Genomic DNA, 12,329 nt, shown 5'->3' on the forward strand with positions numbered 1-12,329 from the left:
ATATACTTCCTTTATGTCTACGAATTGTTTAGTTGCTAAAAACAAAAATTTATATGCTTTCTCTCGAAATTCTAATTTGTTTACAGCCTGTATGTATTTTGTGCAATTTGCACTACATATATGAACAAAGCAATACATATATTATCAATCATTCCACAACAGATCTGCATCCATTTCACTTCCAACCATCCAAAAATATATAACTGTAAATGCAAAATTCCATACAAACCATAGTCCAACCTGTACTATATAGTCCAAACTAAAATAATAATTCCATTCAAAACATAACTGCAAAAGTTACAAAAATCAAGCCCTCTATGTACAAAAAATGTATATACTTCATAATCTGTACCACGACAAAAAGAATTCTATATACCACGCCAGTAATTATCAAGTCGATGTCAAAAAATATATGTAAGAGTAATAATAATCCACACAAAAGTGGAGGATGACAAAATTATCAGGATTATGCAAAAGTCGAAATTGTCCTCTATACACAAAAAAAGAGTATCCACAAGTCCACGCCAAAAGCCATCTACCAAAAAAAAAATGCACACATCAGTATTCAGAAATGCATGCTTCAATGTAGCTATGTATTCATGTTTTTTAAAACTAATAGTAATGCTTGACTGATAGCCTTTTGGTGATGACTGTAATCTGTCCTATGTATAACTTTTGTGTTTTTAATTTTTGTTTACTTTCAATCCAATTCCATGAACTGTAGAAGACATATTAATGGGGTTGCTACTTTATTGTTCCATCATTTTTCTCTTCTTCTCATGGAAAACAGCTTTAGTATCTAATGATGTGGCCTTATCAAGAAAAACAGGTACTGTATCCATGCAGTTGGACTGAAAAGTATATGGAAGAATTTTGAAATTAGTCCATTGCATTTTAATTGATTGGTAATCTACCATGACAAATTCTACTACCATATTTGTCATGTTCAAATTCTCATACATGGTCCAATTCAACTTTGTAAGGTGGTCTGAACTCATCCATAAAGTGGTTGTCTGAAATCATCGATGAAGTGGTGGACCAATTTTTGTGGTTCTATTCAAAAAGTCTTTGATAAGTAATAAGAGGTTGAGCTTTTTTGTTATGTAAAAACTAAATACAAGACTTGGTAAACGCGTTTTCATGAAAATTAATCCTATTTAATTTTTGGTAGTGTTTTAATTTTCCAAACAACATGATTCTGCTTTAACATTTTGGTTGTTTAGATGAGTTGAGGCATTGGGAGTATTGGAAAAGTTATTGTTCTTGACAAATGTATATATACTCTGCCTCTGTTTCTCTCTTCTAAACAAGCATACCTCTTATATAATTTAAGGAAACATGGCATGGTTAATATTGTCCTACCAGTTCCTTGCTTTCTTCTTCTTTCTCTTATGTTGTAAGTTTATTTGTTTTTCCTTATCTTTCTCTTCTTCTGCACATCATTTGTGCCCTAATGACGAAAGTTGTGCATTGGTTTGGAGGCTTGTCTAAATAAATAAACAAATAACTTGATTAAATAATAAAAACAAGTAAATATATAACAAATTCGTAATATCCATACATTGGTTCGGGGGCTGTTTCGCATTTTTGCCCCCCCTAAAGCCCTTTTTGGACAAATATGAAGGCGTTTTCGGCTCTAACTCTTAAACTACGCATGTAAATTACATGCCGTCTACGCGACAGTTCCTATTTGTCATAAAGATGCTGCTCGTAACATCTATACATTGGTTTAGGGGTTGTTTTACATTTTCACCCCCCAAAAGCCCATTTTTTACTAAGTTCAAGGCGTTTTGGGCTCTAACTCTCAAACTACGGGTGTGAATTACATGCTGTCATTGGCCGCAGGTCCTATTTGTCATGAGGATGCTGCCCGTGACAGCCATACATTGGTTTGGATGCTGTTTTTCATTTTTCCCCCGAAAGCCCATTTTTCGACTAAGTTCAAGGCGTTTTTGGCTCTAACTCTCAAACTATGAGTGCGAATTACATGTCGTCTATGGCTACAAGTTCTATTTGTCACAAAGATGCTGCCTGTGATAGCCATACATTGGTTCGAAGGTTGTTTTGCATTTTCGCCCCCCGAAAGCCCTTTTTCGACTAAGTTTAAGGCGTTTTCGACTATAACTCCCAATCTACGTTTCCTATTTACGTACCATCAGTTCTCACAAGTCATTTTTGGCATGAGGAAGCTGCATGTTACATCCCAACAGTGGTTGGGGGCCTATTTTGCATTTTTGCCCCCCTAAACCCCTTTTTTCGACTAAGTTTAAGGTATTTTCGATTTTAACTCCCATTCTACGTGTCTCATTAATGTAACCATCAGTTCTCACAAGTTATTTTTTGCACAAGGAAGCTGTCCGTTACTATATTTATGGGTTGTTTGGTTATCGAGAAAAGAAGGGGCTAGAAAGCAAAAGTACTCATTTCCCATCAGCAGTCACTAAAATAATAATAATAATAATAAGAATAAGAATAAGAATAATATGAAATAACTTGCTTAATGAAGCACAATGTAAACATGGCGTCAATGAAAATACCAAATATCCAACACAGGAGAATAAGCAACTCTGTCAAATGTTGTATATTAATAATAGAGGTGAACTTTTTGTCCATATAAATTAATTAGTAATAAATTAACACTCTAATGCAATAACTCGAAATCAAGCAATTGATAACTATACTTCACCTTCAGCAAATCAAGTCTGAGATTTGGGCCACTTGCAGGGTATTTTCCATGGACATTTCCAATACATACTACCAAAGCATCTATATCAGTGGTGTCAATGAATTCTTGAGCCTGCAATTTATATCCTACAGTAGTTAACAATGCAAAGAAACGCATTTAATCAATATCCTAGGCGCGCCTTTAATAACACTGGTATATAATAAACACAATCATATAAATATCATTATAAATTAAGGGTAAAATATTCAATACAAATTCTTAAAATTTAAAACTTGGTTCTTATCTCCTAATCTTCTAAGTGAAACTAAGTATTTGTTATAAATCAAAATCAAAATTAGTAGGACTTTTCAGTAACTTTCCCTCTCTCTATTTTTTTTTTTTTGGAGGGGGGGGGGGGGGGGGGGGGGGGGGGTATTGGTCAATAGCACAATTGAACCCTTTGTTTGAGAATTTTGCATGTACTTCATATATTGGTTATATAGCTCCCCTACTGAATGGTTTAGTTATAGCTTTGGAATATACAATTCTCATATAGTGCACTTCATTGAATTTATAGTAAATACAATAAAGAAAAATATATAAAAAACATAATGTAAGCAATTGATTGTAAGCAACTCACCAAAACTAAAACCTAATGTGGTAAGAAGGGCCTTATTGCATATCACAATTGAAACTGACGAAATCACTAATAGGCTCAGCACGTCAACGATCCCGAGTTGAAACCTCTTGCTCTCAGTCATCGTCTCTCTCTCTTTTCTCCAATCACAACACCTTTATTTCAATCTAGCAACGATCTAAAAAAAATCCTAAATTTCACAGCAAATGAAAAAAGAAAATTACAAAAGAAAATTTGAGATAAATTACAAAAAAACTTCATAACTTGTTCTAAATATGCTCGAGAAGAGCACGAATTTGAAAGTGAAACGAACTCAATTTTTCAAATTAAAACTAGACAATGAAGAAAAACAAATTAAAATCAGTACATTTCAGCCATTCATTCAAAGTACTAGATATGATCCCTAAATGAATGAATATATGGAGAGATTGAAGAGACTTACAGTTTGAGCTTGATCAACAGAATGAGAAAAAAATCAGGGGCTTGTGATTGCGTGTTTATGTATATCTTCAGAGCCAGTGTAACCACCGAACTACAGATACATATATATATAGAAATAGTATGTATCAAATCACCATTGACAAGCAATATTTTAAGGTAAATCAGATCTCAGAAGAGCAGAGTATATATATAGAGAGAGAGAGAGAGGCAAAGAGCCTAACTGGCACTTAACAAAACTTCTAAATATATCCCATAATCAAATCGGAATCATACTCTCCATTTTATTTATTGTATGGAACAATGGAGCATAATGCAAATCATGTGTCATAATGTACACAATGATCGAATTTACCACTTGGAGCAACAAAAGTGTGGAATTAAGCACAACTTGGAGCTCATATCTGCTTCAAATGTAGAAAAAGAGTAAAACCCTAAAAAGATTTTATCAAAATCCTACAACATCAAAAATAAAATCAAACCCTAGATCCGCAATGGTGAGGGAAGGGAGAGAGAGAAAGAGACAGAGAGGCATAGAGAGAAAAAAAACCTGAATGTGGATGACAGGGGGGAGCCGCGATGGTGACCGACGGTAGCGAGAGTGGCAATGGTTAGCGGCAGTGACTGTTAGCAGGGATGGTGAGTCTGTGAGAAGAGGGAGAGCAAGTGACTGTGGGCTTTTGTTTGGGTGTAGGTAGTGTAGACATTGATGGAGAAATAAGGAAAGGAAGAGAGAGAGAGAGAGAGAGAGAGAGAGAGAGAAAAAAAAGAGAGAATTTGTTTGTATTGCGGCAGTGGCGGTGACAATGTACAACTTGTGGTAAGCAACGGTGGTGAGCGACTACAGTGAAGTGAGGTCTGGTGGTGACTGGTTCTGTGAGTGTGTGAGAGAGAGAGAGAGAGAGAAGAAAGGAACCTCTATTTTCGAAAATATTAAGAAGAATTGAGCGCCAATTTTTAATGTTTCCCACTAAAATTTTATATGCCTTTAGCGACTAAACTTGTTATTTGTCACCAAAGGCTAATTTATAATGACTAATTTATTTAGTAGCCAAACATTTAACTAACAATGACTAATATTTTAGTCGCCAAAGGTAACAATTTTGGCAACTAAAGGTATTTTGGTCACCGAAAAAAAAAATCCCTAACCAAATTTTTTGTCACCAAAGATTAAAGTAAAATTTATACTTTTTATTTAGTGACTAAATTATTTTAGTAGGCAAAATTACCTTACAACGACTAAAAAATTTTTAGTCACCGAAAATGAATATTTGCTGACCAAAACTTTGGTCGCTAAAGTTTAATAGCAAACAGTGTGCTAGCTTTTTGGCGACTAAATTTGTTTTAGTATAGCCAAAAACGGGTATACCACGACTAATAAAAATTTTAGCAACCTAAAACATGATCTAATGCTGACTAAAACAATTTTTAGTCGCCTATTGTGACATATTTAGTGACTAATTTTTTTTAGTCGCCAATAATTAAGATACAGCTACTAAAAAAAATTAGTAGCTAAAAACCATATTCAACAGCGACCAATGTAATTTTTAGTTTCCTATTCTATAACTTTTGGCGACTAGAAAAAGTTTAGTCACCAAAAATGTAAATTGTTGTAGTGATAGTTATACATATCATTTATATGTCCATTATTAGAAGAAAAAAAATGTGAATTTCATATTATAACTCTAAATGAGTTTACACACCCATCGTGTGTGTCCAGCCACTAGTGATATATATAAAGAAAGGTATTTTAGTTATTTTGTTTGAGCTTATCCTTTTGAATAAAATATTTGAACGCCTGAACTTTTAATCAAATAAAATTTAAATTTATGAACCGTGTGCCTTTTTTTAAAATAATAAATACAAAATCACATAGATTAAATTATCAAAATTATTTTATTTTTTATGAAAAATCTAAAAATAAATAAAATTCACCAGAACAAATCATCTAAGACATATAGTGGGTGCCACCCAAGAGCACCGTTCAGTTCTGCACAGAAGTATTCTCTTTTTTCTTTTCTTTTTATTTACTCCATTCCCCATTTTATTAGTATTTATGATCTCAAATATCATAGGTAAATCAATTATTTGATGATTCAGTTATTTTTCCCCAAAGAATAACCGAAAACCATATTATTTCTTTGTGTGTATATATATATTAGCAGTGTGTGCACATTCAATGGATGTGCTATTATAAGTCATAAATTTTGATCTGAATTTAAATTTTATTTAATTGTATGAGGCTTTGATTTGGATACTTACAAGTGAAAGGAAAGTATTGACCTCCTAAATTTAAAATTGTAACTTATTAAATAATTAAATACAGACAGAATTATGTAATTCTTGTAAGGATACTTTAGAAATTAAAATTATGACATATTTTTTGTCAAGACCAACTCAGATGTTTACATATTATAACAGAATAGATAGATAAATATGAAAGGATGTTGTTATTCATATTTTATTTACTAACACTGTTTTTTTTTTTTTTTTAATTTTAAAAAATTTCAGAAAAGCAAAAGAATTATAAAAAAAAACACACACACACACGATTATTTTAGTCCAAGAAATAAAACCTCTAGGTCACAATCAAAAGTCATGGTTTTGTCTAGGATTCGATTTCGATGATTCAACGAGGAAGATGAATTTTGATAAAATTACAACTACGTTGAGATTTTTTTTTTTTTTTTTTATGGTTTGAGGAATTTTTAACTTGGCCTAGGCTTGTCTTCACTCTTAATCAGACTAGACTATATTTTTGGGCCTTCATGAGCCCTCAAAGGAGCTTAAATCGATAATCCGAATTGTTCAATGTATAGAACTTATCGAGTACTTCATCCCTGTAAAAAATCATATTAATCAGATATCGATAGCCATTTGATCAGTTCACATTTCTGTTACCGGTAAATATGATTTTTTTAAAAACTATTGACAGAAATGTGAATTGATCAAGTGACTATCGATATCTGATTAACGTGACTTTTTATAAGAATGAAATACTAGATGAGTTCTACACATTAAATGCTTCGAATCATTGAAACAAATTCAAAATGGGCCCTAAATGAGCCGAACTGGACAGTCTAATTGGACCGTACAACTGGACACAATCGAATCCCTTTGAACTTAATAAAGTGACAAAACTGAATTAATGTTTGGATAATACAATTGAGAAGTCGAAGGTTGGGAATTATAGTGGTTGGAATGTTGGAATGTTTTGGAAAAGCACAGGGAGGATTACATATCATTCAATGCTTTATGGTTAACTGTCTTCAAATTTCATAATGCATATATAAATTATTCAATATTGGTGGTTTTATCATCTCTAACATTATTTGAAACAATGTATTTGCGTGAATTATATATATTTAGTGATGAGTTTTATACAAATAAGATTGCTGTTTAATTTGAATTTTTGCTTGGTCCGAATGACTTGAAATTCATCTTGTCGATCGTTTGGTTGGTTGTTCTGGGAGAAGGCTAGTAGCCACGGTCGACAAGGTGACAACCGTGATAGATAAGTGTTTCACCCAATCAGTCAGGTGATTGTCCAGCAGATCATCCAGTAAACACCAATTTGAGTCATTCAAACCCCTCCATTTTCAAGTTAGAAAGCATTTTTCTTATACGAATGCTTAGTGTTAAATTTTGTTGACACTGAATGACTTTTTCATCATGTTTTATTGTGTATAAAGGGGTGGGCATAGAGGCTCATTTTGCGAAAAGGGTTAAAAGTCACTTTTTAACTTTTAACTCATTTTTCTTTCTCACAAAAAAAAAAAAATCAAAAAACAATTTTTAACCATTTTTCCAAAATGCTCCAGAATTAGTCAAGTTAGATTGGGGTTTGAGCTTGCATACATAGTGGATGTTTGAGAAGTGGCTATTTTTTAAATTTTTTGATTATTTGACTATTTTAATAAGTTATTTTAGTTTTTGTGTTTGAAAAGATGGGAAAAACTTTTTTGAAATTTTTGTATTGAAAAATGTATTTGAAATGATTGTGTTATACAAAATGACCAAAGTGCCCTTACAAAAAAAAAAAGTTGTAATGAATTTGGGAAGAAGGTTTGTAGGTTTTTTTTGGCTATTTTAGCCACAAAAGACAAAGCCTCGTTTGGGAAGTGGCTATTTTAGTAGGCTATTTGGCTTTTTGACTATTTTAGTAGGCTATTTTAGTTTTTGTGTTTGGGAAGATGAGATGGATTTTATTTGAGTTGTTGTATTAAAAAATGTGTTGAAATGATGTTTGAAATTAAAATGACAAATTTGTCCCTAAAAAAATATTTTTTTAAATTGCTATCAAGGGGTAAAATCGTAAAATGTTCATTGATGGAACATTTTCTCTAGCTGACAGTGTAGGCTGTGCCTACACTGCCGACTGTGCAGTCCTATTTTTTTTTTTTTTTTTTTTTTTTTTTGAAAAAGCTTCCAAAAGTGGCTTTTTGGCTAAAAAAAATTTTTAGGCTATAATAGCCTCTTTAGGCACTTCCCAAACAGCGCCAAAATAGGCTATTTTAGCCACAATCAACAAAACATCACATCCAACCCATAATCATTATACTCTTCTCTCACCCATAATCATTATACTCTTCTTTCACAAAAAAAGTCAAAAAACCCTTCTCAAACCAAACTTTTTAGCCCAGGGTAAAATAGCAAAAAAAAAACCAAAAAGTCAAAAAACCAACCCACTTCCCAAACCTACCAGTACACCACCACAGCCAACTTTGCTTTTTTGTGATACAAACATATTACACAAATATTTGTTTTTAATAAATGAAAAATGTATGTGTTAGGTTGAAAAAATAAATGGACATATTTGTAAGTAATTGATATATTAATTAGTGCTAATTAATGTCATGATGTTATTACTTACCCCACTCATTATTAAAATTATAAATACCAAAAATCTTTAAAATTTGTACTAATAATTTGTTAATACACTAATTAATATACGACTTCCTGCAGTTAATAATATTGGATTGTAAAATGATTCAATTGTAATTTTTAAAAATTAGCACTATCCCAAAAATGACAAATTTCTTTGAAATTTGACTTTTACTTGAACAAACTTCGAATTAAATTAAATTACAAATTTGGTCTATATTTAAAATGCAATTAGAAAATGCAATAATTACAAAAAATTGCGAAACTTATACACATTTCAATTGTCATTACACAAATTATACATTGAAATGAAATTATTAGTGAACATGCCTACAACTTTGTACGAATTAGGTTGCATGACAAATTTGTATGGAATGTCACTGTTACCGTTCAAAAATTACAATTGAACTTATCAAATTCGCACATTTGTCCGAAATATGACCATGAATTTTTAATAATTACGAATGCAAATAACATACAAGAACCCAAATACTGCAAAAAATTTCAGTATAATAATTACACGCATGAAAAAAAAATTGTAATTTCTTTTACGAAATTTGACTTTGCATCAAATTTCAAACTTTGTAGTAGGTTCACAGTGTAAAGGAATTTGAATTTGAATTAAAAAAAATAAGAATTTAAAATAACGGTAACTGTGTACCAAATGTAAATTTTAGTTCATAAATTTACGAGTTCAAGTAAATTACAAATGTGATAGAAACTTGGTTTACGAATGTAAAAATTACGAAATACAAACATTTGCAAGTTTGTTACACACTTGACTTCCCATTCCAAATTTGATGCATTTACATGCAAATTAGAATTGCGTACAAAATATGAGTTTTACTTATACAAATTAGGAATTACAATAACAAAAAACAATAGCACAATATTGTTTTCCATAATTTAAGTCTGTAACGATTTGTTCCAATTTTTGCAATGAATGTGCGTCCATAATTAAAAGTCATGCTGCATGTCTCAAACTATGACATCATACAACTAATCCGAATAGAAAATAGTTATTTCACAATAGTCCTTGATTCACTATATGAAACAAATGGTCGTGGATGAGAATGCAAACTCTCCTCATTCCACATCCGTATCCCCAACCACAAGGTCATCGTCCATATTTTTTTCCTCCGTCTTTCGTGGCAGGCATGTCATCCGAAACTGACGAACATCTGACATGTTCATTGTGGGCGTTAGCAGCTATCTCACATCTACGAATGAAATTGCGTAACGCCTTAATGCACTAACCAATGACACCTGTACCGATGCAAAGTCATAATTCGGCATGTTTTTCAAGAACTTCCACCGCGATTTCCACACTCCAAAAGTGCTTTCCACCACGCTCCTCAATGACACGCGCGCCTCGTTAAACAATTCTCTTGCGTTATCGGGTCGTCCATATTCCCGGAACTGTGCTTGGTGATACTGAAAACCTTTGAATTGTGCCAAATACCCCTTCTTGTTCAGATATCCAGCAACCACAAGGTAATATTTTCCTATATTTGTTAAATCAGGATTACGTACAAAAGATAAATTATTAACTAATACTCAATTTCAAATGTGTTACCTTCCTGTAGGTGCGGGAACGGTGTGTGTTCGTTTTCAATTATTTCCTTGAAGATGCGACTGTCATACATGTTTCATTCCCAATCACAAGATATGAAAATGAAGCACATGTCGAAGTTGCATACTGCTAGTATGTTTTGGATTGGATACCCTTTATGATCGTAATAAGTGCCCGCGCCACGGGTAGGCAACACGACTTGTGCGTAAGTTCCATCCAATGCACCAATACAATACTGCCAGAGTTTAGTACAAAACACACGAGGGTAATACACACCACATATCTCAATTTAAACTAGTATCAATAACTGAAGTGCTAACCTTAAACGGTATGTATTTGCCTCTGGACCGCAAATATGGATGCGTACTATTTTGATCTCTAGTGGGCTTACAATGCTCTTTTGTGAACAATTCCATTACGTCCAACATTGCATGGAAATGTCGCAACACAGTTTTTGCCGAGTGTTGGAAACGTTCCTATATGTTTGGATTAGTGTAGCCGTCTAACATATGGGTGAATATCGCAACACTTTCTTCAATGTAATTAAAGCTCATTGCAATATGTAATTAAAGCTTGATCTATATCTCCCTTTAGAGAATGTTATTTATGAGATTACATTTTCTATTTTACTCACCTTTTTGTTCAAAATTATGAAGAAAAAAAAAATTAAGAAAAAGTTCATTGTGCTGTAACAAGTATGGATATGATATGAACCTTGAGTAGAATCATATTTCTATTGTCATGTATTATGATAGGTTTTCCATCAAGTCCGAACAAGCTCTTGAGTAATTTTTCTTGTGTTTGTGTGTTTTTATTAAAATCAAAAATAAATTCAAATCTGACAAACACAAACATTTTCAAGCATCAATTGAATTGAGATTTGATGAAATTGAAGCGAAATTACCTCGTGCAAGAACCTGGCGTAGTTCCTGAGAAGAAGTGAATTCGTAGGGTTAGACTTCAGCATTTCCTCGTAATACGCGCCGATCTTGCTCCGATCGGCGTCGCCGCCGGTGAAACACCAGCAGAACCATCATCATTGTCGCCCGGCCGCTGCCTGGAAATCCTAATTCCTTCACCGGAATTCCACTCTCCGGCCAATCACCGGCGTAATTCCTGCGATCAAAATATCTTTCACTCAACATCAAGGATCCTATACCTCCGATACGCTCCTCCTCCGGTATTATCGTCGGAAGAGAGCGGGATCTAATGCCGCTCAGCCTCGAAGATTCAGTCTCCGATACGATGACGTCGGACTCTGACGACACCCTCCTTATGCCCCTCGCCGGAATAGAATCACTCCGGTGATCGATATTCAAATGCAGCGAAATTCTCGGCGAAGCCGAACCTGTCTTGTCGCCTGAGAAAAAACCGGCAGCGGAGTCGTGAAGGGATAGAGAGAGTCTTGGAGAGCCAGGCACGAAGGACTGGAGCTGGATCGGGACAGAACCGGTTCGCAGAAGAACAGACTACATGGTTTCGAAGTTTGAAACTGGGACTTCACTTCACACTCGGGCTTTACAGTGTGAAGACAGTTTAGAAAGAGAGAGAGACGTTAGATTTAGTGACGGCGTTAATGGGTGGGCGTACTGATGGAGGGCACGTGTGGTGGATGCACTTGAAAAGGCAGTCCCGGATGAGACGGCGATGTCGGAATTGAAGGGGTTCCACGTGTCATGAGAAAACAGTGAAACTGAAGAGACGTGGCGTGGATTGATGGGCTGCCCGGTAGAATTGAAAAATGTTAACCCGTTTGGTGTAATTGTTAAAACAGCTTATAAATTATAACTTAACAGATTATAAATTATGATTTTAATTAGAAGTTGTTATTTTGTTTGATGTACCTGTTCGATTATAGATTTAAGTTGCTGAGTAGTATTTGTTAAATAAGCTGTGAAATAGCTTTTTTAATTAATTTTTATTTTTTGTTTGTCTACATTTCTCATAAAAAATAATAATAATAATCTATAGTCCATTTGAGTTTTTTTTCTATTTTTAAAAAAATAAAAAATAAAAAAATTTAAGAGTATAACCATAAATTAACATGTCCACAGCAGAAGCTGATAATCAGAAGCAAGGGTGAGTAGCTTCTCAGAATCAACTTTTTTGAGTTAAAATAAACTGTTAGAATC

General features: G+C 33.5%; 2 long non-coding RNA genes across 3 annotated transcripts; both read right to left on the reverse strand.

Moving 5' to 3' along the window:
- Nucleotides 1-250: 250 nt before the first annotated feature.
- Nucleotides 251-4,637, reverse strand: LOC114266482 (uncharacterized). Its single transcript, XR_014345407.1, has 5 exons — nucleotides 4,291-4,637; nucleotides 3,745-3,834; nucleotides 3,306-3,492; nucleotides 2,687-2,811; nucleotides 251-535 (listed from the first exon to the last, which is right to left on the reverse strand). It is a non-coding gene; the product is annotated as an uncharacterized LOC114266482 (long non-coding RNA).
- A 4,754-nt stretch (nucleotides 4,638-9,391) lies between these two features.
- On the reverse strand, nucleotides 9,392-11,901 carry LOC145803297 (uncharacterized). 2 transcript variants are annotated; one of them, XR_014345409.1, is made up of 3 exons: nucleotides 11,102-11,882; nucleotides 10,201-10,673; nucleotides 9,392-10,129 (listed from the first exon to the last, which is right to left on the reverse strand). It is a non-coding gene; the product is annotated as an uncharacterized LOC145803297 (long non-coding RNA). The 2 variants fall into 2 exon arrangements; XR_014345408.1 differs by having other exon boundaries at nucleotides 10,201-11,901.
- Nucleotides 11,902-12,329: the final 428 nt, after the last annotated feature.

Source organism: Camellia sinensis, chromosome 11 (genome assembly GCF_055761805.1).
Source record: "Camellia sinensis isolate YWXY chromosome 11, ASM5576180v1, whole genome shotgun sequence".
NCBI lineage: Eukaryota > Viridiplantae > Streptophyta > Magnoliopsida > Ericales > Theaceae > Camellia > Camellia sinensis.